At 39.2% G+C, this 2,973-nt stretch overlaps 1 pseudogene; it reads right to left on the bottom strand.

Annotated features, from left to right (window-relative positions):
• Nucleotides 1-1,943: 1,943 nt before the first annotated feature.
• Nucleotides 1,944-2,061, bottom strand: LOC113467316 (annotated as a pseudogene).
• Between the last annotated feature and the right edge of the window lie 912 nt (nt 2,062-2,973).

Here is a 2,973-nt window from a genome sequence, read left to right as displayed (position 1 = left end):
CCTTGCTGGGCACGTTTAGTATTTGAAACAAATAACTACTGAAACGATGCCAGAAGGGTGGACAAAGTTGATAAGGAATCCCTTGATTCAAGGTCTTTCATGTGGGTTTCTAGGTAAGAACACTTATTAGTAGGTAGGTAGGTACATTTAGAAAATAATTAGTTAGCGGTTGACTGAAGATTAAATCAAACTTGTACCCCCTTGCTGGGCACGTTTAGTATTTTAGTGAATGATAACTACTGAATCGATGCCAGAAGGGTGGACAAAAGTGATTAGGTCCTAAACGGAAATCACAAGTATGTATGAGTTGAAAATCCCCGTGGTTAGGTGTAGGTTTTGTAGGTGTTCAATTTTTCCAAATCAGCTGATGAGAAGAATCAAAATTGTACCCCCTTTCTGGGCACGTTTAGTATTTTAGTGAATGATAACTACTAAAACGTTACCAGAAGGGTGGACGAAATTGATTTTGATATAGGGACTGCCTGGGTTGAAATCTATGGAAATACCTGTGTTATCACACCGAATTGAGGGGAGTACCTGAAGAGTTAATCAAAGTTGTACCCCTTTGGTGGGTATGTTTAGTATTTTCAGAAAGTAACTACTGAAACGACACCAGAAGGGTGGACAAAATTGATAGTGACTGAAAAAGACATGATGAATTCAATGTTAGATAGGTAGGTACTCCTAAATCCAAAATTTCTGCAAAATTATTGAGATCGCCTTCAGTTTGGAGAACGAATCAAGATTGTACCCCCTGCAACGATACCAGAAGGGTGGACGAAAGTATTTTAGTGAATGATAACTACTAAAACGTTACCAGAAGGGTGGACGAAATTGATTTTGATATAGGGACTGGCTGGGTTGAAATCTAAGGAAATACCTGTGTTATCACACCATTATCCGAATTGAGGGGAGTACCAGGTTACTGTTTGTGCAGTGACATGGGGGGAGCTTAGATATTTTTTTGGGAGTCCAGTTTTTGAAACCTTTAATTCTTCTAATCCAACTATCATCCATCTAACAGTACCGAATACCAATATAACACGGGAAATGGTGATGATATACATAATTATGTAGCTACAATTCCTTTCCTTGATGCAAGGCACATTGCATAATTACAAATTTACAAGGCAGTCATAAGATTTGACAGAGACTAATGAGAGTCCGATTTGAACAAAATTGGACCTTGATTCCTCGATAATAGCCAAGGCCATCATGAAAAAGGAATGTATGTATTGCAGTTAAAGGACTGCAAAATCCTGCTCTCTGGAATACCATCATCCAATTTGTTTGGGGAAAAAAATCAAAGTTGTACCCCTTCGGTGGGTACGTTTAGTATTTTCAGAAAGTAACTACTGAAACGACACCAGAAGGGTGGACAAAATTGATTAAGACTGGAAGAGACTGTTGATGTATTGCAGTTAAAGGACTGCAAAATCCTGCTCTCTGGAATACAATCTTCCAATTTGTTTGGAGAAAAAAAATCAAAGTTGTACCCCCTTGCTGGGCACGTTTAGTACTTTGTTAAATGATAACTACTGAATTCATTAGGTCTCAAAACTCAACTAAAAATATCCATGTAAAAAGGAATGAACTATTTTTGCATGTTAGAAGAATATCAGAGGGAAAAAACTGAAGAAATTAGGTTTGCAAAAGAACAAACACAATATGGAATAGAACGCCCTGAAGGCTTTTGGAACCATTTCGAAATCTGCAAAGGGGAAATCTAAACCATTGATGCACAGCGCTTCTCAAATGAACAAAATTGGTGTAGTGAGCTTTTTAATTTATTATTACCTACATATATTTTAATGGGTTTAACCTTTCAATGTTAGTGCATAACGCCTAGAAGGTCTTTAATGACGGGAGTTTTACCCATTATTCGGTGACAAGCTAACCGCCTAATCACATTATCCTCACCCAGTCTGAGGGGGGCCGGAAAAAGCCAGCAGCACGCAACTGTCCAGATGGTTCCCCATCTGGATACCAACCACGCGCAACGTTGCTTAACTTCAGTGAACCATAGGGAACTGGTGCATTCAACGTGCTTTGGCCGCTGGCTAAAGAAATAAATAGGTACAACGATTCTTTCTGAGGAAATAGAGGGAACTGGTGCATTCAACGTGCTTTGGCCGCTGGCTAAAGAAATAAATAGGTACAACGATTCTTTCTGAGGAAATAGGAGGATTTTAACATCTCCACTACTTTTCGTGATTTCGACATCTCCACTACTTTTCGTGATTTTGACATCTCCACTACTTTTCGTAATTTTGACATCTCCACTACTTTTCGTGATTTTGACATCTCCACTACTTTTCGTGATTTTGACATCTCCACTACTTTTCGTGATTTCGACATCTCCTCTAATTTTGTGCATGTATGGAGTTTTGGGATCTCCAATTCTCCACTAATTTGTGCAATTGTGCATATACATAGGTATGTAGTTTTGACATACCTATCCACTCTTTTCGGTACCTCTTTTTGTTTTGTTGTTGCAGTTGTTGATTGTACGAGCACGATTAGAAAATTGAATTGAATCTGTTAGTAATGTCCATTTCTTGGCGGTCCTCATGTCAAAGGTTTAAGAACCGCTGTCTATTGACCGGATTCATTCATACATGAACATTGGAACCTACGTTAGGATCCAAAAATTCACATACTGTTCTCGGAAATACCCGAAAAACATTTCGAAATGTAACGAACATTTGAGCATCCCAGGTAGAAGGAGCATTCTATAACGGGACCCACACTACCGCCAAGAACCCAAATCAAGGGACCTCTTCGGACCCTTGTACAAATGGTACTACACGTTATAGGTAGTCACAAGGAGTAGAGTTATTTATTTTTGTCGGTGACTGATTCGAAATTTTTAACCTATTGTGGTCCTCCCGGTTTTTTCCCCTTAATTTTCCCTATTTCGCACCCTTATGCCGGCCACTCTCGTTGAGACCGTCTGACAAACCCAGGTCTGAA

Source organism: Diaphorina citri, unplaced genomic scaffold (genome assembly GCF_000475195.1).
Source record: "Diaphorina citri unplaced genomic scaffold, Diaci psyllid genome assembly version 1.1 scaffold452, whole genome shotgun sequence".
Taxonomy (NCBI): Eukaryota; Metazoa; Arthropoda; class Insecta; order Hemiptera; family Psyllidae; genus Diaphorina; species Diaphorina citri.
Note: the sequence above shows the minus strand (reverse complement) of the source record. Positions and strands in the feature narration are given on the sequence as shown.